We start from the raw sequence: 27244 nt of genomic DNA, 5'->3' as shown, positions 1-27244 counted from the left end.
TAAAAAATACTTTTCATGCAAAAGGACATTTTCAACACAAACAAACATAAAATATTGTCAAATATTCTTTGAAAGTGAAAGACAATGCAATTTATTGTTTTATTTACCGGTGGGCTAAAGAATAATTTTGGGTAGTTTTGGGCACAAAAAATGCGGCCAGCGCCGAGAGATCAACAAAATGTTATCTTCAGATCTCCACCGGTCCTCGTAACAGGTATGTTATGGCAGGTGATCAAATGAAACGTTTATAAGCAATGTCACACGGAAACACTAACAGAAATATTATTCTATACCTACTTAAGAATGAAGTTTGTTAGATTGCAGAGGGTAATCTCTAAATATACTAAACCTATTTAAAAAATTCTTTTATCACCAGAAAGCCACGTTATACGCGAGTGTCGTAGCCTATATTTTATCTCCGTATTCTCACAGGAACGGGAACTACGCGGGTAAAACCGCGGGTAAAACAACTTATCATAGCTAAGGCGTCGGCTAGCTAATCAACTAGCCGACGCCTTAGCTATGATAAGTTGTCAGGTTGTAAGGTGTCATCACTAAATCTACTGAACTGATTTTGAAACTTCTTTTACCATTTGTTAGTGCATTTGTGCTTATATTTATCCCCGTATTCCCACAGGAATGGGAATTACAAGTAATATATAAGTTCGGAAACGTTGCTAAATTAATAAATTATGTAAAGTCCTGACCAGTTTGCGTGAGCGCATATTTTCCACATTACTTTCCGTGTGTCGGCGACATTTTATTTCGGGAACGGGCGACACAAACGCGTGTTGCTTTCTTTGGCGCGACGATTGATACTATATGAGTGAAATGAATGATGGACGAGTGAAATTAATGATGGCGCTAACTTGCACTTGTTACAGAAATGAGATGAGTGATGGATTCTACTTAATTAAACGGGATACTCATGATTTAATCTTTGTTTAAAAAAATATACTTGTAATTATATACTACTAAACTATGATATGACGTAGTTACATTACTTAAATAGACATTTGTTTAAAACAAAATTTCGGTTCTGTGGAGTTTAAAACCGCACAAAACATCCGTTTATTACTTTCGAAGACAAGCGTGTCTAATAATTTTTTATTTTAAATAATACTTGCCATATTTTTTAAATGTGACCAATACTACCGTTCCCTTCAAATTCGTCGTAAAGACTGTGTTAGGTGTGGATACATTAGAATAGCGGACAGGGAACCCATGACTTCTTAGTGTGAGTGAGGTTTCTGCCGTGGGCTGTTGAGGCTCCTATTGTCTATTTTCCATTTCTAGTTCTGTTGTGTTTATCTCCACAACAGGGAAGTGCGCTGGATTTGTGTCATCAACGTAGCCACACAAACAACCTCGTGACCAGTAACCTGTCATCGATAACACAACCGCATCAATAATTCGATACTAAACTAGTTCAGCTTTCGTCAACGACAAACGCATTCGATGTCAACTAGTGGACATGGCCTGCGATAGCCAGATGTGTCTCAATATAGAAATGCTGAAAGTTTGTGAATAAACGATCATTCATTCATTCAAGTTTATCAGTCTATGCCTGCGTGGCTGAGTTTGTTGTAGGCTCTTCTTGAACTAAGGCGGAACCTTTGGAACCTTTGTAACTCCAATTTTCAGTTTTCGATAAATTATTATCTGCCCCTAAATAGATATAAATGCGAAAGGTCTCTCCTTCTAAAATCTTGAAACCCACTTGACGTCGTACAATGTTGAAATTAGCCAAGGAGGTAGTTTATAGTTAGTAGACGTCCGCTAAGAACGGATTTTGCCAAAGGGAAAGGCCGGACCAAGGAAGTTAAAGGGCGGACGACGTCACGGTCGTCTGCTAGTTATCTCATAACAATAAATGCGCTTGTAAACTAAGCCCAATGACTTTTGATTTTGACTTTTACATAGGTAAGTGCGGTAGCCTATTATGGAATTTGGAGTGTGGTGGCTTTAGAAGGTAGCAGGTTTAAATTTCAGACCCTCAACCGTCCAAGTACAATACATATGTATAATAAAGTATCTCTGGGCAATGTAGACATGATTTTTCCTGATATCCTGTAAAAAAAATCCTACTAATATTATAAACGCGAAAGGAGTTTTCTCTCTACTTTTCAAAGCCATGCACAGCTAGCTACCTTTGACAGTACTCTATGATCGGTACCATCATACTTATCTATGGTAGGAGCATAGGCTGACAAACTCTCAGCTTTCCTACAATGTGGTATGTCTGGCCACTCCAGCTCTCAGTCTACCAGCACTGGACCCACAAACCCGTCCGACTCGTTGATGTCGGACATTTTATTGTCGGAATATTATTAATATTTAATCGAGTCAACATTCCTTTAATGGGGATTGTTGTTTGACGCATAGATAGATATCTATCGTTTACGTAACGTGTGATTGATTCGAGTACATTACGACATAGCGATTGGTTGTCTTAATCACAAGCGATACAATAGGCCCATTTCGCTATAGACGATTCTCAAATACAATTAATAATTCGTATTTTGATTTTTTTTAATCCATATTAAAATTTTAAGCACACATGTACACATTGCTTTATAAAATACTATCTGACGCCGCGCGATTTCACCCGCGCGGTTCCCGTTCCCGAAGGAATGCCGGGATAATATAGCCTATAGCCTTCCTTGATAATTGGGCTATCTAACACTGAAAGAATTTTATCCAAATCGGACTAGTATTTCAACAAACAAATCAACTCTTCAGCTATAAAATATTACTATAGATTGTGCAATGGTGATAACAAAAACTAATACTACTTTAGGTTTAAATTTAATCCGACGCTTTAATGTTATTTATTTATGTACGTACAGATAGGATATCAATCATAAAGTTTGTGTCACCTTCGACAAAAGTTTGAACGTTAATCGTCAAGAAAAAACTTTTGAAACAAATGGCCAACACAGCGCCCGTTACGAAGCGATGGCCTCTGCTGAAATATCGCGAGGGTCAAAAGGGCTAAGAATTATATTAATGACAGGGCAAGGGAGCTGGGAAGGTATTGGTAGCCACCATGGATTAGCAAAACTACAGTTGGGAAAGACTCTCTCTCAAAAAACCTCTGAATGATTTACACAAGTAGATTTGGTGTTGGTATTATAGCCAATAGTAGTCCAACAGGCTAATTCACTATATTTTTCGCATGCTAGTGGGCATTAACAAAGTTGAGATTCTATGTAAAAATGTCATCCGGTGCTGACTGGTGTAAGTAGATAAATGACATTTTGTCAATTGATTTGATGTTTATTTTAATAGGATGATAATAAAGATCAAAATAATGAATATGCCATCAGGTAGTTTATCCATTGCGATTGAAAACGACCCACTGTATGATAATGGAACCGCGTCATCTACAGGGGTGGTATAATCGCCGCCGTCGGGGTCTCTCCCCTTGAAGCAAAAACGAGTAGATTGGACGCGATCCACGATGAATTGCTGGAGAGTTTTGTACGAAAACGGTGTGCCCATGTATCGTTCGTACTCGTAATATTACACTATCACTCTGGCGGGTACAAAGGAGACGTAATTAGCAAAATGTACAAATCACGATTACTAACTAATAGATTTAAATTAGATGGTGTTCACGGAAGATTTATGACTTCACGATTGATGTGAATGGTAATTAAGCCACAAATAGTAGCATGGTTAAAGGGCTGAACTCAATTCTGATAGCTCTAAGGTTTGATCCTCGGCTGTAGGACTTTTGTCGTGCCCACTTCTAACATAGACAAGGAAAAAGGATTTTTTTTAAAGTAACAAAATGTATGTCAAGTAATGATTATTTGACTATAAAATTATCTATAATAATTAATAACTAACCTAGATATGTCCTAGTTTACATCATTAACTAATATGTAGGAGGATTTGTACGATGTCAATAGTTTCAAGGTTTTCACTTCTATTTAACAAACATGCGAGATCATATTAGTGACGTCACAAGTAATTATTCAGTGAGGCAGGTACGACGTACGAGTGCTCCCGTTGTTTGTCAATATTTAGTGATTATTGACAAAAGCGCGCGTGCAGTGTTAAGTGAAATGAGCCATAAACCAGAGCGGCCCGATTCACTGCGCGCCAAAATTTACCATACATTTCACTGATGTGTGCGACTGTACTGTATATCTATCAAATGAATAGCTGTTAAGGTCGCCATTGACGGTCAATTATTCTCACGTTTCTGAAAAGCAAACGGCAGTACCCACGCGGCAAACTATACAAGTCATGTACGCAGTGACACGATCAATTATAGTCGTGGGTGTTAAAGAAACGTGAGAATAATTGACTGTTTGTGGCTAGCATTAGTTTGTAATATTAAAACGTAACAACAACACAAGGTTTGTTGGATTTGAATGTTTGATTAATTTAAATAATTATTATTTTCTCATTTAGTTTGCTCTTCTACAAGAGAGGCTTAGAAAAAAATCATTAGGCTAGACCCTAAGGAATAGCATTACCAAGTGTTTAATTTCAGGAGATATCGATCTTGAAAATATTTCCAAGAAACTGGGCAACCACCTATCTCGATTTTTTATATTCAATGAAGCGAAATATAAATATCCCAAGCGCACACGTGGTATTTTCGTTATCCTGCCATTAACCCGAGATGGGTCACCGGGCGCACGGGAATTTAGTCCCAAGCGACCCAGCATTGGGGTTGTGGTAAGGACGTTATTGCCTTGGGCGTGGGTTCGGTTGGGATCGATTATTTGAACAAACAAGCTGGGTAATAAATCATCCGCTCCCAGTTACCTGCGGGGATCGATACCAAAAAAGGGAGTTTTGAAACAAAAGCCGGTGACACTTTCTAGCGGACTGTGGCGAGGTTTGTTTAAATATTTGAGGACTCGTTCTTGTTATATTGTGCGTATTTAAAATTTTAAAACATAAAGATATCGACCGTACAATCCAAACCATAAAGCACCTTGTAATAACTTTTAAAATTGTTTTAAATTCAAAACCTAAGAAACTATAGCATTTCAACATTATTTATCTTAATGAAGTCTATTTTCTTTTTGGTCAAGCTCGATATTTGAGTGTCAGTAAAGAAGTGAATTTGTTTACAAATTTCCTTCCTGATGTTTTTTATTAGAAGTAAAAGTGCCGCTTTAACGTCTGTATCTCGTATTATTTTTAGTAAACGTAGAAGAAGCAACTGGATGGTCGTTAGGCATTAAATTTATTGACGAAATGTATGTACATCGTTTGCTAAAAGAAATAAGGAAACCAAAGTTAACACAATTTATTTCTTGTATCTGTTATACATATTAAGTATTCATCGCCTCCTTTCCCTTATCCCACTTACGTACAGTCGGCATAATATATCAATTTTCTTCATTTGTATCTAGATTGTGCGTCAACTCATCATCGACTCCCTTTACACACATGTCCTCTTTCACACACTCCAGCCAACTCTTCTTAGGCCTTTTCTCTCCTCTTGAGTCCTTCCACAATTCAACATTGTCCTGTTAACATGACTCCCATCCGTCCGCATACATGCCCATTAAAAGTGTTACTATACTAATAAACTAATATATCAAGAAACAATGTTTATATTATTAACACTAAATTGAGTGTACTTAAAAAAAAATACGATAATATTATAGGTAATATCAACAACATAATAGCGGCACTCGTGGATACAGTAGCAGCAATAATATATTTTACAATAGTCGTGTGAGGCGGATTGAGCACGGTTTATAGCAAGGCAAACATATCGTAAAGTAATGGCGGCGCTACACGGTGCATGTAGTCGTGTACAGATTGCCGATAGCGCGATAGCTGGCGATAGCGTATCGCGTACGAAAATATTCTTTATCACTACTCACTAGTCACCGCTCACCACTCACCACTCACTACCGCTCGAGTGGACACTGCGTAAACTATTCTTGTACACTCACGCGCAAAAATGTTCATTTTATAATATCTATTTTAGTTGTTACATTTTTATGTATCAGGCGTATGTATTATTATATCAACTGGATAAGAATATAAAACGCTGTAAAACGATAGTACCGTCTTTTAATTTCCTGCGTTTTTTTTTTCCTCATTTGGTTGTTATATTACAATTACGAGTAGATTCTTTGTTTTGTATTAACAAAATAAATGAATGAATATTTGATTGAGTCCACTATGTATATACCTTCAACATAATATTTTGAAGAAACTACTAGTCCGGTTTATATGATGTTTTCGATAGTACTTAAAATATTTTTCAGGGAACGTTTTCGTGTGTGATTTGAAGTCTGCTTTTCCTTCAAAAATATTTGTGTAATGTATAAATAAATATAATTGAAGTCTTTAGTTCAGTACATTCATTTAAAACTGTATGTACTTAGTACGTTACCAATTTTAAAACGTGCAATAAGAAACTGTGGGGCGTCCACTAATATAACAACGCGTAACTAACTTTTTGTTGTGGTAACATATGTCTGAGACAGTTATCTTCAGGCCAGTCCCAACAAGTAGCGCTGTTATCGCGAACACACGTAAGGCGCGCGGCCGATAGTAGCGTATCGGTGATCGATTGGCTCCGTTAATTACGTGGCCTTATCGACCCATGATTTATTGATATTGCTGCTCCGGGTCTGCCCGACGGTTGGGCTGAATGTGTCCTCGCCACCAATCCGACCCAGAAGTCTTCTCATGTTGACTAGCTTTCACGAAGGAAGCATTTGCACAAGTGTGTGCTCGAACACAGGTGCACTCAATTTTCTCTCAGTCTCATTGGTCGGTGGAAAAGCAGGCAAAGGGATCAGACGAAAGACAGACCGCTTTTATATACCTACGACTAGCGGACGCCCGCGACTTCGTCCGCGTAAATTTCGATGTCAACTTTACTACTACCCCTACCCTACCCTACCCTACCCCTACCCTACCACTACCCCAACCCTACCTTACCCAACCCCTACATCTACCCTACCCCTACCCTACCCTACCCCTACCCCTACATCTACCCTACCCCTACCCTACCCTATCCTACCCCTACCCCTACCCCCACCCTACCCCTACCCTATCCCAAACCTACCCCTACCTTATCTACACCCTATCCCTTTCCTACCCCTATCCCACCCGTACCCCTATCCTACCTTTACCTGTACCCTACCACTACTCTACCTCTACCCCTACCCTACCACTACCCTAAACCCGACCCTAAACCTACCCTACCCCTACGCTTCCCTACCCGTACCCTACCCTACCCTGTATCTTCTCTATCTTACTCCTACCCTTAGCAAAATCGGTCCAGTCCTTCGAGAGTGGTGGTATGACCAAGAGAAATAGAGACTTCTATGCTAATAATATAAAGAGGTAAAGTTCGTGTGGTCGTCTGAATCTACTGGACCGATTTAGAAAATTGTTTTACCAATAGAAAGCTACGTTATTTGTGAGTGTCATAGGCTATGTTTGATCCCCATATTCACACGGGAACGGGAACTACGTAAATGAAAGCGCCGGGCGTCATATAGCGGAATTTCTGCGTCTTTTAGAAATTTTGTATTATCTCCGAAACTATTTAAGTAATTAACATACTGTAAAGGGCAAATCTTATCTCCATAATATCCTTGTGATTATTAAATAATTTATTTTAATAAGGAATAAAGTTTAGTTGTATAAATAATGACGTAAACCTAAGTATCTAAAAATAATAATTTTATAAACACAAAAGGTACTATATCTGCTAATATATAGAAGATAGATATATGGTGTCGCGGACTTTTTTGTAGAACTTTTAAAGATACATAAAGTCTCCATACATTAATTTCAAATTTAGACAATAGTTAAGGCAGCGCATGCGAATAAGTCTGTTTAAGAGGATTTTCAGTCCGACCTGTATGACAAAAATTGTGATAACTCGGCTAATATATATGATACCAATATAAAATATAGCCTATAGCACTCCCCGATAATGTATCATTCTACTGGTGAAAGAATTTTTAAAATCGGACCAGTAGTTCCGAAGATTACCCCATTTAAAAAATGTGACAAACTTACAAACTTACAAACTTTACCTCTTTATAATATTAGTATAGATAAGGTGGGTGTTGGGTTGATGATTCTTTATTTAAATTATGTTATGTTTAAAGCAAATAAATAAATTATTATTATTAAAATTTATTAAAAAATATAATTCTAGTAGGTAGTTAGACTCACACGCTAAACCACAAGACCTACAACAATTATTATCATCATCAAACAGTTAAATATTCCAGGAGCCTAGAGAGGACAAGGAAGAAGATTGGCTCTTAGATTTACTATGCTCTAGATCTTCAATAACTCAACAAGAGTAACTGTTATTGCTTACTTCGGAGACTAAATAGATCCTTTTCTATTTTACAACGTCGATATAAAGTATCTAATAGAATATTTAGACTTAGAGCGTAGGTAATGAGCATAGCAAGGAGCTGGTATCTAAATAACACATTGACCTGATTTGAACAAATTGATATTATTCAACTGTACTTAAATGATTAGGTCAAATCAATAATTTCTTGAAATGTGACCTATTTCTACACTACTAGTGGAACTCCATGTCTTCGTTCGCAATTTTCGAAACAAGCTAATGATGACCTAAAAACAAATGTTATCAGACACGATTAGTAGGAAATAAAGGCTCAAGCGGATGATCAAAAGTAACTTCACTTTTACTTTAGTTTTTTGGCATATTATGGTCTTTCATATAATAATATGGTCTTTATTATACAAACGTTTACATTTATAATATTAGTAGGATAACTAGAATATAATATAAACAATAATAATAAAATTATTATACATATTTAAGAATTTATTTATACTCTTTATTTTCTCATCACAAAACATGGAAACAAACAATAAATAAAGTAGGTTACAAAAGGCGGCCTTATCGTTACGTAGCGATCTCTTACAGGCAACCTTAAGTTTATAAAAATATAATAACAAGAAGCTAACATAACCAAGTAATGTTATCAAGAAATCTCTGTAAGCAGTTGTACTAGAAACTCATGTTAACGTAACACTACACAAGAATGTACGAATACAATCAGTTCAGTGCTCGAGGCGCATTAATTGGCCCAGATAATAGTTTATTGAACGTTCCCATTCTAATTGAACGAATGAATGTAAAAGAACTGGCCACTGACCGAGTTCATTTACTTTGGTTTGCATCTTAAATTGATTTCTTCTGTAGCTTCATAATTACGATACTCCAAAAACGATAAGTATTGTTTCAGATTTATGTACCCAACTTCCTTAGTGAGTTTTTTTATTCATCTAGCATATTACTGTACATAGGAATTAATATTAATTAATTACTATCACTATCACCGCAACGTTGCGGCAAGTAAAATATGAATGGACGTATTTTAGATGTTTAATTTAGGATTATTTACTTAAATTTTTAACAAACGAAGGGATAATTGGATAGATTTTCATATTCACACAAGAAGTAAAATTAGACCTAAGTATATAGATTTAAACATTTTGATCTTGAATTGCCAATTTCTTATCAATCCCTCTCAGTTTTCAGTTATAAGTTTTCATATATAAGTAATATTTAATTCCATATCAGTTAAGAAAAACCCATCCAAAACCTAAATCCCTTACTTATATTATAATCCGCCGCCAAAGGGATTAACGAAGAAATGTCACACATAATCTGTGCGCGAGTGATCGATGCTCTGTGTGTTTGTGAGTCGTCAGATACCGTCGGAACTGATTTGGAAAGTAGAATATCATTATTAATTAGCCATCAGATAAGGAATTGGCGCAAAATCACAAGGGCAATCTTATTCGTAAATCCTATTTAAAATATTTTTTTTTTTTGAGGTTAAATTGGTACTCATCGCTATCTAACAGATGTATATGATAATGTCGGGGACACATAGCTAAATGTGCTCATCGAAGGATCTACAGGAATGTAGCTTTCTTACTCAGGGTCGATTAATTTCTACCGAAAATTTTTCAGATTTTCAGACATTTTTTTTTCCAAATTGACATGTAAGTCAAAGATTTGCTACTCTTAGATGTCACTAACGTGTCGATAGTGAGGCGGACAAAAGTGGCTTAATTTCATTGAGTTATTTAAACTAAATATTGTCTACAATGTCGAGTTGTGTGTTCAAGTGAAAAAAATATAAATTCAAATACATGAATATATGATGTAAGTAAACACAAAATTGTGCATGTGTGCGCTCAGTGAAGTAGCTTTATTCAAATCACTTTTTGAGCTGATTTTGTAGGCACGTAACATGTCTATAGTAGAAAATCTTTGATGTAGTATGCGAGTTTTCAGGATTTTAATACATTAAATCGTAATAGTATGGTGTATCTATGGCTTCAAAAATTAATGTGCTCAATTCACCAGAAGCGGTCGACATAAAAATGGCGCTACACTTAACATGGTAAACACAATAATAACTCTATTTAAATTCGTAATTACCTTACACAATTTCAGAACAAGTAGCTCCACGAACAATGCTTCGAAATTTACTTACGCAGGAAAAACTTTTTCATTGTCAACACACACAAAGCCCATTCAGGAGGTATGCGACTAAATTAAAACGGCGACTTCTAACAATGACTACCTTCGCAGACTTCCCAATTGTCTTACGGGGATGTGTAAACAAGTAATACGGACTCCGTAGCGAGAATCAAAAAAAAAATTAAATTAATTTTCCTTGTTAGCTCTGCTTGTTATGAGTTTCTTTTCTTACTTTTTTTCTTAACGCGCCTTCATATACCTACTAGTGTTTTACTAGCGCGAGAAGATAATAGATACATTGTAAGTCAGCCACTGACGATCAAGTAATCTCACATGCCTGCCACGCTAACTTGATAGGAAGGCTTGACAAAAAACTGATTGATGGTCGCGATGGGCATGACATCAGTTTTAACAGTTGCCCTGCCGTTAGCGTTGCAGGCACGTGAACTTATAGGATGGTTTAGTAGCTAGCATGATAGTGTCATGTCCTACGAGTATATCCACGGAATTATATATGGTTACATGGCATTCGATAATTAATAATTTCGTAGTAAGATAATATCTAACGCTGTAAATTTTATCCAATTCAAAATAGGAATAACTAAGTTAAAGTGTTTTTCAGATGTCATAGGTACGGTGACAGTTCGTTTCACTCTTGAAAGTTTGCCGCAATTCACGACAATAGTACGTATTATGAACGTCATAAGGCAACTACCACCAACCTATGCTATCTGAAAAATACTTTAAACAGATCTCGAAAAGTACTTGTTATTTGCAAATCGGCGATTTTAAAAAAAAACTTATGATTTAATTTAGACAGGTTTTCGTTTCGCGATACTATAAAGATTAAAAAAATCCATTAAATGTTAGAATTTTTTTTCACTACACCATAGTAGCCAGCTACTACTAAAGCACGGCAGTAGGATTACTTTCTCAGCCGAGCTCTGGTTTAATCGGGAAAATGTAAAAGGTATAGAGCCGTATATCTCAAGCGATAGGTGGCCGGGTCGGGTGTGGGTGCGTGTATAAATAATTTGATAACTGGCCGCCATCGCGCCGGTAGCCCAGCGGGTCGCCTCGCCAGCCGCCTGCGGGCCTGCCTGGTGGGCAACTGTGACAGGATTAATGATCCATTGAATATATCTCTAATAGAGAAACATACGGACGGCATCATGCTTTTAACCTGTCGGTTTGAGATGCGCGGCATATCACGAGAAGATAGACAAAAGTCGACCAATAGATGTAAAATGGAAAATATCGCTCTCTCTTTCGTCCCAACGCAATGAAAAAGTATTTTTGTAAGTACTGTGTAGGTACTGTATTAGCAAATAAACAATTTGATTTGATATTATTGATTGCGCCGCTATGGTCTTTCTTCTCGAGATATGTCATGGCCTCAGACCAATTATAGAAGGACCAGTATCGCACCCATATTCACAAACGAAATTTTCTGTCATTTTCTAAGGAAAACGAGCTTAGATTTGGTATATATCTTTTACTAAACTATAAGTTTTAGCCCGTTTTTTACATTATTCAACTACACAAAAGGGTATTTTTACGGAGCTCATTAACCGACGAACACGATTACAACTATGAAACATCGATGATATAGAGACAGTTTTTATAATCGCATTAGATCGTTGATCATATACTTTGACAGAAAATTAACGTATAGCAAATCAGGTTCTATACAATAGTTGGTCTGAGGTCATGGCGTACTCCGTAAGTATAATATTATAAACGTAAGCGATTTGGTTCGTGAAAAAATCATTGTAAATCATGTGTTACGTGCCTATCACTGCAAAAAGTGATCCAAACAACGCACACATACATAATTTTGTGTTAATTCCATTATATTTAGGTATTACTTACTTATTTGTTTAAATAACTTTCGTTGTTCACTATTCGAGTCAATGAAATTAAGACAATTAGCCTCTTTTGCTCGCCTCAGTTTTGACGCGCTATTCTTTTATCTAGAATTAGATTGGATTCAAGTATCCATGATCGTTTGTATAGATGGAAGAACACGCCATTTATTATTGATATTTCTATGGTAATAAGTTTTACAACATGGCTACCGTTTGAATGGACAGTAGCACTCACTTGTACCTCCGATACGCAGATATCTCGCAAGTGCACAACGATCCACTTGTGAGGAACAGCTCGTAACTCTAACCACGTGTCCCCACAAGGGCCTGTTTATAAAATATTCCCGACGTAACTCTCTCTATATGGCTAATCGACTCGCTTCCAATATAAACAACTTGAGAATGAGCTTCATATTAATTATTATTGTTTAGAATCACTTAAACAAAGGAGTCTACTGCTCACGACGTTATATGCCATCCATTCTAATGTACTTTATTTAGGCTTATTATCATACAATCTAGAAAAGCGTAGAGTTCGTGTGAAACGTAAGCTTTAATTGTAGCCTTTAGTATATGGTATATACTAATATACTAATATTATAAAGCTGAAGAGTTTGTTTGTTTGTTTGATTGAACGCACTAATCTCAGGAACTACTGGTCCGATTTGAAAAATTCTTTCAGTGTTAGATAGCCCATTTATCGAGAAAGGCTATAGGTTATATAATATCCCCGTATTCCTACAGGAACGGAAACCACGCGGGTGAAACCGCGCGGCGTCTGCTAGTATGGTATAAATGGCGTTGTAAAGCTTTTATTACTAAAGTGTAAAGGGGCGTGGATTTTTGTCCTCCTCCTAACAAGTTAGCCCGCTTCTATCTGAGACTGCATCATCACTTGCTATCAGGTGAGATTGTAGTCAAGGGCTAACTTGTAAAGAATAAAAAAAAATCAAAAAAGTGTTTTTCAGATAGCATGGGTACGGTGACAGTCTCCTGTATGACGTTCATAATACGTACTATTAACGGAAAACGAGTGAAACCAACTGTCGCCCGCACCTTCCTACATGGAACGAACTATAAGGTACGGCGGAAAAGATATATTAAGAGAGCTCATCTTTAATATTAGTTCAAAAATGCAGTACTTTTTGGTATTTATTCAATTGCATTTTACTAATACGTAATCCAAATATTCATATATGAAAGTACTAGACTAGACTGCACTGTTATGGTTGTTTTGGGAACATTATAAAACCCACCAAATATACTCGTAGAACGCCAAAGCTAACGCATTCCTTGACAAAAACGATAATTCTCTCTTACTAAGCGTTTTGTTATTGTTACGTTCTGCGAACTTCAGCAGTAGACCTCATAATGAACTTTCACCTAGTACCACCTGCTTGTATTTAAAGTTCTCAGCGTCGGTTGTTCACAGTTCTTTACTGTATAAGACTCCACGCGATGGATTGTTTACGGCAGGCTTTACGAGTTGTAGCCGTATGCGCCCACGCGCGCATGCAAACAGACAGAACAATGATTGTTGTTAGTAGGTTTAGACACGCCTTCCTCGGTGATCATCAACGTAACAGTAACTACGGAACGAAAATAGTATCGGTACATTCGGTAACAATGATTTTGCTATGTTTGGCTGCCAAGTCAAATTATATTTTTCCTATTTAGTTTATTTAGTTTCAGTGAGGTTCTCTTTCTCTTCAGTTTAGGACTTGGGAATGCATAGTTCTATTTCTATAGATTTAAGCAGTCTTAGAAACTTCTACTAGGTTAGGGTTACACTATGTAATTTAGGCTGGTGGGTGGTTTCGGCCGGGGCTAGTTAGTTAGTTACCACCTTACCGACAAAGACATATCGCCAAGCGATTTAGCGCTCCGGTACGATGTCGTGTAGAAACCGAAAGGAGTGTGGATTTCATCATATTCCTAACAAGTTAGCCCGCTTCCATCTTAGATTGCATCATCACTTACCATCAGGTGCGATTGTAGTCAAGGGCTAACTTGTAGAGAATAAAAAAAATCTATATATATATATGTATATAAATGATTGCAAAAAATTCATCACGAAATCTCGAAAACCGCTTGATGCTTAAAGATGAAATTTGGCAGGAAGGTACTTTATAGTTTTCGTCCGAGTGGAATTCAGTTTTTTACATATCCCGCTGGAACCATGCATTTTACCGGGATGAAAAGTTGCCTATGAGTTAATTAAGAGTAAAATCTATTTCCATTCCAAATTTCAGCCAAACCGCTTTAATAGCCACAGCGCAAAGAAAGTGTGAGTGTGTATGTTGAAGAACAAACATACACACTCACACACTTCGCCTTTATAATATTAGTGTGATTTTACTATTACTTCAAGAGAATTATTGACGATTAAAACTAAATAAGATTGTTATATTATATGCAATAATTTCTTCACTCGACACAAGTAAACGAGTCATCATCATCATCATCATATCAGCCGATGAACGTCCACTGCAGGACATAGGCCTTTTGTAGAGACTTCCAAACATCACGATACTGAGCCAACTGCATCCAGCGAATCCCTGCGACTCGCTTGATGTCGTCAGTCCACCTGGTGGGGGGTCGGCCAACACTGCGCTTACTAGTGCGGGGTCGCCATTCCAGCACTTTGGGACCCCAACGTCCATCGGCTCTTCGCACTATGTGCCCCGCCCATTGCCACTTCAGCTTCGCAACTCGTTGAGCTATGTCGGTGACTTTGGTTCTTCTGCGGATCTCCTCATTTCTGATTCGATCACGCAGAGATACTCCTAACATAGCTCGTTCCATCGCCCGCTGTGTGACTCTGAGCCTTCTTATGAGGCCCATAGTTAGCGACCAAGTCTCGGAACCATAGGTCATCACTGGCAACACGCACTGTTCGAAGACTTTTGTCTTCAGGCACTGAGGAATTTCGGACGAAAAGATGTCGCGAAGTTTCCCGAATGCAGCCCAGCCGAGTTGGATTCGACGGTTCACCTCTTTCTCGAAATTGGACCTACCTAACTGGTTCATATGTCCTAGGTATATGTATTCGTCTACAATTTCGAGTGCAGCGTTCTCAACTATAACTGGGTGGAGCGATACATGAGCATTACACATTATTTTTGTTTTGCCCATGTTCATTTTCAGGCCCACCTGTTGAGAAACGCTACTGAGGTCATTGAGCATGGTACTAAGGTCATCCAGAGTCTGTGCCATGATGACTACATCATCCGCGAACCGCAGTTGAGTGATGTACTCGCCATTGATGTTGATGCCAAGTCCGCCCCAGTCCAGAAGCTTAAAGACGTCTTCCAATGCGGCGGTAAATAGCTTCGGAGAGATCACATCTCCCTGACGCACTCCTCGCTGCAACTGGATTGGCCTCGTAGTCTGATCCTGAATACGGACTGACATAGTGGCGTTTTCGTACAAGCACTTCAACGCTTGGATATACCTGTAATCAATTCGGCATCTCTGCAATGACCTTAGCACAGCCCAGGTTTCCACCGAATCGAAGGCTTTCTCATAGTCCACAAACGCTAAGCAAAGTGGCTGGTTATACTCGTGAGTCTTCTGTATAACCTGCCGCAGCGTATGGATGTGGTCTATGGTGCTAAAGCCTTTTCGGAAACCGGCTTGTTCGGGAGGCTGGAAGTCGTCAAACCTATTAGCGAGACGATTCGTAATGACTCTCGAGAACAATTTGTAAACATGGCTTAGCAGCGAGATGGGTCTGTAATTCTTCAGCAAGGTGTTGTCACCTTTTTTGAAGAACAGAACCACCACGCTCCTATGCCACGCCTCAGGCGTCGTGCCCTCGTGAATGACGGAATTGAACAATCGCTGAAGGACTTTAAGTATCGGTTTTCCACCCGCTTTCAGGAGTTCTGCTGTGATTCCGTCCTCACCTGGCGCCTTATTGTTCTTCAGTTGTTTGAGAGCCACACTAATCTCGTATAGGCTGACGTCCGGAATATCTTCGGTATAGTGTCGGGTCAACTTAGCTCTGGGGTCTTTAGCCAAGTTGTCAACAGGCTGCTGAGTAGTCATGTATAGCTGTCCATAGAACTTCTCGACCTCACTTAATAACTCGGGCTTGGAAGAAATAAGATTACCGTGCTCGGTCTTCAAACGCGTCAGCTGCCTCTGTCCAATAGACAGATCTCTGGCGAAAACTTTCGAGCCGCGATTGTTTTCAATCGCATTTTTAATACGCTCGGTATTAAAGTTTCGCAAGTCGCTGGTTTGCGACTTAGAGATCTGTCTACTGATTTGTCGGTATTTTGACGCATCTGCTGAAGACTGCAATCTCATTTCTTGCCTCTCTTCCATGAGTTTAAGTGTATGGTCTGAGAACTTTTTGGTTCTTTTCGTACGGTGGGTCTTATAGAACTTAGACCCAACGGAATGGACAGTTTCCACGAACCTGTTGTTCAGATCGTCCACAGTTTCGCAATTTGCTAGGCAATCAAAGCGGTTCTGCAGTTCTAGTTGAAAGGACTCGGGGTTTTGGATATGGGCACGAAACAGTAAACGGGCAGTAAACGAGTAACATAGAATATTAAAATTTCAGATACACAATAAATCTCGCGCACAATTCGAATATACTGCGCATTTTACATTTAAATAGCATATTACTTGCAGTGTTATCTGAATGCAAGGAAACTGTCACATAAATTTTTAGCCGCCATGAATCCTCGTGCTGGCAGGCAATTGTGCTGGACGCTTTGTAACAGGCACGGTGTGAATAACCCCATTACGATTGCCTGGGTGGTTAGAATCACTATCATCAGGCTATGGGCTTTCCACATCGTGCTACTCGCCCTGGTATTTTTAACCCTCAACGAAAACAAGGGTGATTAATGTTTGAAGTGTAGATATCTGTTAGGACTGGCATCTGAATGAACCAATTTTGATCATAGTTAAAAAGGTGTATTATTTACGAGAAAATTGTTTTTAAGATTATCTGGTTATTTACCTATGAAAAAATATCAGTAAATACTCGTACAGTAGATACTAGATTTCTAATTATTTTTAGTTTCATGTTGTTTAGTTAGCTGTACCTTGAAGCTTGATGAAATCCCAAGAAGCTGAAAATGTACATGTAATAATTTGCAGTCACTATCATGTATTATCATCGTTCAAGTTAATAAATAGATCGTAGACGTCATAGTATAACTGACGCTGAAATTCAGCGTAGAACATAGACAATGAATCGTGTAGTGACTACGTCAACCAGGATGCTACTGCAGTCTAAGAATAGACCGCTAACATGCAATTAAAGGTACGGTAATTTTGCACACCAAGCGTAAGAGACTAACAGTCCTTTGTCTGAGCGAGAGTCTGCGGAAGCTTAGCTCGAAACTAGCAAAAAATTAACAGAGAATAGGTATGAGTGGGAGCTATGTGTTACTATTAAACTGTCAACATAAATTACCAGGACAATACCTTCGTTAACGGTTGTGATACTTCGGTTTTTTGAAAAAGTTTCTAGTTCTTCGTCTTATAGCTGCAAAAAGATTAACAATATATAAATGATTTGGCTTTTATAAGGATGATTGGCAAATCATTTATGTAAGAACTACCTTATATCGTGAATTTAATTATGATAGAGGATTAACTAATTGGTAGGTAAACACTGTGGGGTAATGGATCTTTTTCATAGAGGTGTATGACAATGATAACGTTTAGATTTTCCGTCTTTTTACTTGAAGTTTATACATTTAATTTAACGTAAATATTATATACAAATACATATATTCAAAATACCACATCGTCTTGAGAAGCTTAGGTAGCAATGTTGTATTCAATGTCTTATCATATTTCCCGATGTTTCTCTAATTTCACAGTGATAGCAGTAAAAAGGTTTACCATTCTAGAAGCTTCCTACGCTATATAATCTCGTTAGCGATCGATTAATTCCCGCTAATCGCTATATCGAAACGAAGGCGCGAAAGTGGGCTGGAAGGTAATAATAAATAAAGGCATGACTCAAGCGGGTTGTTAGTTATTTTCGACTTGCAAACGAGAAAGTGCATCGCTTACGGGCGGCTTGTATAGTGTAGCTGGATGGCTGGCCGAGTGGCCGGCTACTGCCACTGGGTGCAACGCACTGGCGCCAGGCTATTTGAAACGAAGGATAAACATGCAGGGACAAATTAAAATTGCGCGCTGCGTTCCTGAATCCATGATAGTAGCGGTCTTCAAAGAGTTTGAGTTAATTTGAATAGTTACTTAATGATAGTTCATTTTTGATTCTTTGTCATTATTTGCGAAAAACCGTCTAATACGAAATGTACGCGAAGATTCATCAGAATCGGCGATGACTTCGAAAGGAACGTTTTTGCAAATAATAGCATACTAAAAAATTGCCGCTACTCAGGCTTTTTTATGTCTTGAGGAACATGGTTACATGGTTAACAAATCAGACACCCGTTACTCCGTACGCGTGAAAATGTGTTTTTCACAAAACTGCCAGAGCTATGGACTTTTTCGGGAGCCTATGTGTTTATCAAAGGTAAACTCGCAAATTACTTCCAAATTGCAGTCACATCAGTTAAAATTGCGGCGTGAATGTGGGTTGGTGATTAGTCCCTGTATAATATTAGTGTGACAATAATTTTTGTCTGAAATTGTTTAATTTAACATAAGTAAGGGCTGCAATATTTCATTGTTATAGGCTGACCAGAGATATAAAAAACCCGAATTGAGGGCGCCACAAGTATTTTTTAATATTCAAGTATTTAAGTATACATTAGTTATTAATGTCCGCGACGTGGCGAGGTGTTTTTATTTTTCTGGTCAGGCTATGCAAACAAACATACGCATGAACCGCACAATAAATTACATTCAACCTTTCTAATTACTTACAGAGACAATGTACATTTTATTCAATGGCAAAGTGATTTTTTTAGATCATTGCGATCTAAAATTACAGCACAGCTTTTGTAAATCCGTTTACCCTTCTAAGGTTTAAAAAATTAAAACACTGAGTTTGAGTAAAATTAATAATACTTTTTTTATTTAGGCACGCTGTAAATATACATTTTTAATAATAATGCGCTATAAATAGATATTTTTAACAGCACGTAAAATAATGGCAAAAATAAAACCTGCGATACATAACCATGGAGTAATAGGTATGTAAAATTAATAATATTTTATATACAATGCATAAATAATAAACAATAGCTAGGACTATCCCAGAGGCACAGTGAGCATGGTGTCCCGAGTTGCAGTGTACAAGTCAAGTTTGTTCCTTTGCAGCGTATCCGGTTGTTTGGGCATAAACAAAATTTTATTTTTCTCGGCGCGTAATTCTCGCGGGAACGAAACGACCCACGACCTTATTTTCATGAAATTAAATGTTATAGAGTTTCTACTATACTTTACAGTTTACTGCTATTGTGAAACGCTGGTTTACACTGCAGTGGTAACTTTCAAAGAAAAATAAATTACAGTTTACAGAAGCAAGCGGTTTGCTGAGTTATTCGATAGCTCGGTGTCCATATGAGTATATTTTTTTCTGAAAAATGTTTAAATTTGTTTCCAGAAAGCGTCAGACTTTGTACTTTGTTTGACTACAGGTGCTGATCTTTTATCAACATTTATTTCAAGTAGGCTCAGTTTAGAAGCACTTTTGACACGTAAGTTGACCATTTGTAAAGATTCTACCACCGGTTCTGCTGAAAAGAAACCGGCAAGAAACTCAACAGTTGCTTTTTTTTAAAAAAGTTATCTGTGCTGTGTGATAAACGCACCCTTGTTTTGTGATTTAGGTCAATGATAGGTATTTCATTAGCAAAAAATATTAAGTAGGGTAGGTTATTAATTTGTGTAAATTATTCTTCAGCTTTTTATTTTATTAACGTATTTTTTATTCCTGTCTGTAGATGTCTATTTACGATATTCTTGAGTGCAAGTCTAGATACCTACCTACTAAACAAATTTTTGTTTTTATTGAGATTTTTTGGAAATGAAATTCAGCTGGATCCGTCGTTTAAATGTGTATAATATATTTATGTATCTATATCTATTTTCAGTTTGATTTCTCGCGTACCTCAATAATATTACTTATTGCAGCCGCGTTACATCTTTATCAATCAACAATTCGAAAATGTGTTTTACGAAGACCATAGACATTACAGTAACAGTAGAGGGATATAGAACTCTTAACAAGTCCACTAATTAGGTATTAATTTTATCATTAGATTCACGATAAACAGTGTTGATGTTTAACTGATTTTTCCGTGATACGAGGCAAATTCTCAAGTTTTATCACAGTCAAAGTGCTATGTAAACAAAAGAAAACAATGCAAACAATTTACGGTTGTAGAGATAACGTTTAGCCAAGACAGAATGGCACGACCTTCCGACGGCGTTCCTTCGATCGATCGTAATCGCCTTGCACCGCTGCAAGATACCCGTGTATATTGCCCAATCTAGCCCGCAACTTATCAACAAAACAAATCCTGGCTTATCATCTAATACGTCAAATCGATATTCGATAACCGAACTCACCGTTTTCCAAGCAGCAGCTAACACAACACTACACATGTATTTCGAACACACCAAAACTTCACCGTCGTCTTAAACAAAACCTAATTGAATCCATGTTATCATTTAAAAGTATCGATCAGTCACACACTGGAAACCGTCCTCTGCGACGCGTTATATTTTTACATTCAGACACCGAAGATTTCTTCACTGTTCCGCCGTTGTTCTCACTTAATTTACAGGTGAAACGACTTCGACAGAATCCGATAACGTTTTGGAAGTGAGTTATTGTTGGGTCACAGTCAGCTGGGCGATTGTTTGAAACAAATGATAGCGAATAGCGATATTTACGAAAGCGTACGTAACCAACTACACAACACGCTGTCAAGAAGCGCGGAGAGGGACTGACCGGGTGGATTGCGGCGGACTGAGACGAGTGAATGAACGAGGGAGCGCGGTGTAGCCGAGGGGGGACGCGCGGGGGCGAACTGATGTCACGACTGTTTCGGTATACCCCGTCAATAGATGGCGCCTCTTGTCCTCTAGACAAACTCGCAGGAGCGCCGAGCGTTTGAAATTTTCTAAATAATTATGCAGCCATTCCCGTGTTCTGGAATTAGGAAGGCGTTTTCGAATTATCGTAGTCAAACGTTTGCTCGTGCTCTCCGCGCTTTATCGAATCCGCTCTTTCAATGTCCGGATTCAATTTACGGCTATCGAATTTTAAATTCCGTCTCCGACGGAAATTAGTGTGTGCACAGCGTTAGGTAGGTACGTTGAACCGGGAAAAATGGGAAAAACGGGGGGAAATAATTACAGTTTGTTTGAGCAGCTAAGTAAGTGGAAAAATGTAAAAATCTAGCAATTTTAAAAAGGCGATTGTACCTTATCCGTAGTCTGTGAAAATTTCTATTAAAGTTTGTAGAGTTTTTTTCCTCGATATCTACTGGGGGGATAGAGATCAATGAAGAAAGTCTTTGATTACTTTATCCCTTTGCAAGTTCGAAGCGATATTGAAGGGACGGCGTCGGCTACATTTTTTTGCTTTTTTATCTTTTTGAGAGGAACCTACTCTAAACAAAGGAACTTTAAGGCTTTATAAGCTTTTATAACTAGCAGTTATATATACCTAGGTTCGAGTGCATTTAGAACATTAATTAACAAACCCGCCAAGTTTGCGGCGTCAATCCACAATAAAGCAGTGTGATGGGTGTATATCCAATTCCCTCTCCTATAATGAGGGAAGCCAGACCAGCCAGCCAGAGGACATTTAGATATTATATATTGTATATAATATACTTATATTGATATTAAATTAATTTTTAATCTTTCATTTACTTATTTGTCCTTTTTTTAATTTTTAACAATGTTTATACAAAAATATAATACAAAACACTATTAAAAATAAAAAAATAAACCCTAGCGCTGCGGGACATTTGAGTGCCAAAGCAACCGGCGTTCATGGCTCTATCTAGAGTGAGGAACCTCCTCACAATAGCGCCGTCTCCAGAATCACTGCCTTCTGTATCCGACTCTTGATCCAACAGTTAAGTGAAAGCTTCTTAAGATGTTGGTCGAAGCTTTTCGCTATAAGACCATTGACTGAAAAAACTATCGGAACAATAATGCAATGATAATAATAGTTGACTCAACATTCCAGATGGCGGTAATCTCGTGAGAAATTTTGATACTTTTTTCCTTCTAAGCTTTAACCAGATTATCGTCATATGGAACAGGTATATCAATACTTATTGCATAACGCACTGACCGATTGACTAGTACTTTAACAGGTCTATTGGCAACAATATACCTGTCAGTGAAATCGTTCGGTCCCAATAGAGCAATGCACTGCTATTTTCAAGAACTGACGCTGGGTCGTACATAAAGCAAGGCATCTCAGAATCAATAAGACCTTACTGAAGAGCAAGCTGTTGGTGGATTATCTTGGCTATTTGAAAACTACAGAGATAACGAATGTAAATCTAATGATGCGTTCCCTCGCTCAGCCATTACAAATGTTTTAATTTTTTTTACATTACAAATTAAATGCTCAGGCATTGAAATTTTAACTCCATAGGTAACCAGTTTGGAAAACGGACACAAATTAGCAGGTAAGGTAAGACAGACATGAGTGATACAGCTAAAATAAAAACATATAAAAACAAACATCTCATTCCAAACCAATCGAAAAACTATTCACCATCGCGATAACCAAAATAAAATATAAACATTCAAAATGGCGGCGCGTATCGGACCTCATCGTAATTGATTTAGACCGCGGGTACACAATAAATCAGCGCGTTATCGTCCCTATCGCCACTCTATTGTTTATGGCCGGGTATCATCTGTCATATTCCATAGACAAGCCGAGTTTTATATACTAACTAGTGTGGCGACGAGCTTAGTTTACTCTCTATTTATTTTGGATAAAATGTTATCTCCGATGTAAAGTACTGTTTTTTATTCTTTGTTAATATTGGTGTTATGTAAGTAGATACTTATTCTGTGGCACAGTGCTAAGTAAATACGTATACTTTATTACTTATTCATAGATTATGAACAGATCTCGCGTCGCGCGTCACTATAGTCTGGCAAATTCATTGATAACACTCCCATGATATGCGGGCGACAGGGGGAAAGACTTCGCGGGTGTGAAATCGTGCGTGCGGGGAAGTGACGTGCATCAGTCGTGGGTTTTTCATTCATCGCTATACGCCCCCCGCCCTGCGCGAAACATCGGGAGTGTTACGAGCAAAGTTGCCAAGCTTTAACCTATTATTTAATTTAAACAAACGTTTCTTCTTATTTTTCCTCTCATTTTGCCCAATACCTATACGGAGTTAGTTTTCCCAAGCAAAAAGCGTCACTTCGAACGCTGATATACATCTTTGTCAGAGAGCCCCAATTTTTTCAAGTCCTTTTGGTTTGTCGTCAGCCAAGAAGTCAAAGGTCAAGAGGCAAGGGAAATACACTTTTTTACCAAATAATAATAGTTAGGTCTGTGTATCCTGTTTTATTGGTGCAACCATAATCGTAATAGTAAAAGTGCAACTAGGTATCAATTTAACTTATGTTTAAGTTAAATTATATACTTAGTTATATCTTTAAGGTAGATTCTATTTGTGAGTGGTGGACTGAATTTTGTTTCAATTTATAGTCATTGTTTATTATAAAATATTGCGTTATCGAAATGCTTTCGTCGTAAAATAAGTTATTTTTTGTGCGAAACTTATCATCTTAATAAAAAAGTTATCATTTAGGGTCAATCTGAATCATAACAGACGAGAATCTGACGCAATATTGCAAAGTTCTTTGAAATTGATGTACCTACCTAGGTTTTGCATTCCACAGATAAAAAATACTTAAATAAACTAACGTATAGTACATCAATTCTTTTAAGCTCCCTATTCAAAAATGTCTCTGTAGTAGGTACGTACATACTTAATATGTTTAACTGGCTAATTTGTTATTTTTTCACTGATTTCTTTCAAATTATAGGTACCTAAATAAAAAAACACATTCTAAAATAAAAATCAAAAATGGCTGACATTTTGAAATTTTCTATTAATTTCAACTCGTTCTAATAGATAAACAAAACACACGACTACTGATATCAGTAGAATGCACCACAAATGAAGTCACGAACTCTACTCTCTAGTAAAGCGTTTAGTGTCGTCCTCGGAGGAACATAATTTAATATTTATGTGTTTATTCTACGCGTTGTGTTCTTTTGTGAGCCGCTGCGTTATTAGACCCGACTGCTGGAGGTACTGTTGCGCTGAAAAATGTTGCGATAATTAATTACGGCAGCAACCATTTTGGATATAAAATGTATGATATTTACCTTGAGATAAATGACAAGACGTTAAATGAAAATATTTTTTTAGGGACGGCAATAGATACAAAATAAATATAACAGAAAAACCAATTTTAGATTTTTGCACCTACCTATGTATTTTGATATATGATTGTCACACGTAGAGGTAAAAATTGAAGCAATAGACATTGTTTTATAGCATTTTTTCATTAGTTCGTCGATATTACCACAATAATATTACCAATAAATATTTTGAAGTAAGCTTACGGCATGGTTTTAAATTGATAATGATATGATATTAATACACACAAATAAAAATCATTATAATTCCTTTAGTTTTGGGAATTAACAATTAATCTGAATTTAAGCATATTTAAAGTAAGTACTCTAGATCCTGCTTTAAGCCTGCACTTAAAAAGTAAATCTCACTTTTAAGTAATATGAACATGTAACTTAAAGTAGAGATTATAATCGAAGGCATCTAAATACTGATAAGTAGGATTGACGCTCGGAAGTCAATCTACTAAGTACGGTTCCGTGAGACAGATGTCATAAAGTCATTATCCCATAATCCCAGCAGGTCTATAATCCTTAGATTGTCAACCGAATAGTACTTGGAAAGTACTGCCGTCATTTCTCTAATCACCGTGCATACGAAAAATTAGGGCCAAGTTGTAAGTGAATGCTCAAGTTTTCATATTACGATAAAATTCCGAAATATTTTGCATAGTAAAATGTATGATTTGAGTAGTTAGCTTATGTGGCTTTGTATCAATGTCTGTGAAATACAGAGATTTTCTTATGTCAAAGTTAGTCAAAATTCTCATCAGCAAAGGAAGTTGGTGAAGAAGGAGAGATCGTTAAGATGTCAGTATCGGTTAATATCATTGACATCTGCTAATGATCGTAAAAATAGCTTAACATTATCATCCTCATCATGGTGGGTCTTAGTTCCACATTATGTGAGACATCGGCTTATTGGCTAAAAACGTTTGATATGTGAAATGCAGAAGGCTTGAATAACGACGGCGTAGCACTTTTCCGCAGCACATTCCAGATAACGCAGAGCAAGGCAGCCGTAGCGCCCACGACTCGAGCGTCGAGCGCCCACTGCTATTGTGTCGCACAACAGGTATATTACGCGCATAATGCCCGCCACAGTCAGCGCTGTTTGTTTACGACTGTACTGCACTATAGGCGAACCCTTATCTCGAACGCTGAGCGACCCGCATATGTTTATGGTGTCCTGGTACTTTCGTGCATTGGAATACTTTCCAATTGTCTGCGAAGCTTTTTCCCATGAACTATGGAAGCTTTTAAGGTGTTTTAATTTTTGTTGGGAGACTTCCTTAAGGAATAGCTAGGTCATAGGTATGACATAGGTCGTGAAATTATGATCCGCAGTTTTTTATGCTGTCCTAGTATGTTTTCGTTAGTAGTCTTAATTTCTTGTGAATTTGTTGTACAGTTTGCTCGGTTTCTTCACCTTATCGTAAAATAAAAATAAATGAATAAATTGTTTAATTAATGTCCTTTTATTTGTCGAGGATATATTTTCGTCAAGATTTCCTTGTTTATATTAAAAAGTTTTAGTTACCAGGTACTGTTACTAGGAAAAAATAATTTGGAATTCCAAAATAACGTCGTTGATCAAACAAAGATAGGATCTACGTACCTTCTTGCAAGTTGTTAAATTGTAAGTTGTAACGTTCATGTGTATGAAAAATTATACGTCATTATATATATTAATTAAGCTATAAGTCAACTAAAATTCCTAGAAACAACCCATTCCTCCGTTACCTACCACGGAAATAGTAAAAAAACACATTCCTTCCCCATGTCGCTTAAAACTCGAAAGGAAGACAATATGGCGGACAGAAAAAATACAAATAAAAGGTAAAAACAAAGATTTATGTATCATCCGTGAATGCGGGCTTGTAAATCTCTCCTAGACATCTTGCGGGAGCTTATCTCATCTCTCATCTTTCAATGGGAGCTTTTAATTATTATTTTGGCTGTGAGGTCTTTGTAAATTAGCTTAACGGTGTATTCATTAGTCTATCTCTTCGTTTTAGCCGAAATAAGCGAGGCCAACGCGAATATTATTAAATTCCCACTTCACAAGTTGTCAAAGTCAGACTTAAAACTTAAAATGTATTCATGCAGTAATACTTCTGAAGCATCAAAACATTTATTTATTTTTTAAAACTTATAAAGTGATGGTGCTAATTAAATTCTTAAAATTAAAACTAAAGCTAAGAGTAGAACATTAAAAATGTAGGTGGTACTTAATTATCACAATATTACATAACAAGATCTCTTTTAACTGCTTCGATGGTCCAGTGGTTACCCTATGTAGTTTCGGATCACGAGGTCCTGGGTTCGAATCCTGGGTTGGGCTACGAGATACTGAGTTGTATTTAAAATTCCCGATTCCCGATCCCGAGATTCAAGCCCGGTGTTGGACTTTGCCTTGACAATCTCACCTGATGGTAAGTGATAATGAAACCTGAGATGGAAGCAGGCTAACTTGTTAGGAAGAGGATAAAAATGGTACACAGACGCGCTTCG

At 37.4% G+C, this 27244-nt stretch overlaps 1 protein-coding gene across 1 annotated transcript in view; it reads right to left on the bottom strand.

Annotated features, from left to right (window-relative positions):
• LOC112043399 (frizzled-2) overlaps window positions 1-21294 on the bottom strand; it is a 37940-nt gene extending 16646 nt beyond the window's left edge. Inside the window, exon 1 of the mRNA XM_052885856.1 lies at window positions 20881-21294. The gene's annotated coding sequence lies outside the window, so the exon portion shown is untranslated. The remainder of the gene's footprint in view (window positions 1-20880) is intronic.
• Window positions 21295-27244: the final 5950 nt, after the last annotated feature.

Source organism: Bicyclus anynana, chromosome 15 (assembly GCF_947172395.1).
Source record: "Bicyclus anynana chromosome 15, ilBicAnyn1.1, whole genome shotgun sequence".
Taxonomy (NCBI): Eukaryota; Metazoa; Arthropoda; class Insecta; order Lepidoptera; family Nymphalidae; genus Bicyclus; species Bicyclus anynana.
The sequence above is the reverse complement of the archived record's forward strand: the minus strand, read 5'-3'. Positions and strand labels throughout refer to the sequence as shown.